This window comes from Cephus cinctus, unplaced genomic scaffold (assembly GCF_000341935.2).
Source record: "Cephus cinctus unplaced genomic scaffold, Ccin1 Ccin1_scaffold2055, whole genome shotgun sequence".
Lineage (NCBI taxonomy): Eukaryota > Metazoa > Arthropoda > Insecta > Hymenoptera > Cephidae > Cephus > Cephus cinctus.
The window spans coordinates 1-564 of NW_014334118.1; positions in this window are offsets into that span (position 1 = coordinate 1).

The following is a 564-nucleotide window of genomic DNA, read 5'->3' on the forward strand; positions in this document are numbered from 1 at the left end:
CGGGATATACTTTGTCGACGGAGGCGATAATCACATAATCGTACTTCCACATTCGTCGCTACGATTCAGCGCCATAATTTTGGTACCGCCTAAAATCGTAGCGTTGTGCATCTCCCTATTCATCTCTGTACGTTACACACGTTTTCGAGTGCCGCCCGGTATAAACCACGTGTCTAACGGAGCTAACGAATATCACGCCGCGTATTATTACTATTTGGATGTTTAATAAGTTCTTGCTGTATTTTCGAGAAAATGAATGCTTTTTATAAAAAAATTAGTAAGAAACGTGTCACTGAAAGTATTGTCCATCGCTAGCTACTACTTTTTCCCATCTTTCTGGCAGCATATGAATTCTACGTCGGAAAAACGACACGTCTTTTGAGGCTATCCAAGAATCGACCCATTTCTTGGCATCTTCATAAGAATGGAAGTGCTATTCAGCCAGGTCATTGAGCCGATTTTTATGCTCCAAGTTTTATTTCGGCGTCGACGCGCTGCCCGACTAGTGACGTTTATGCATTATTGATATACATATACTATACATTTCTCCAATAATTTTTTTTT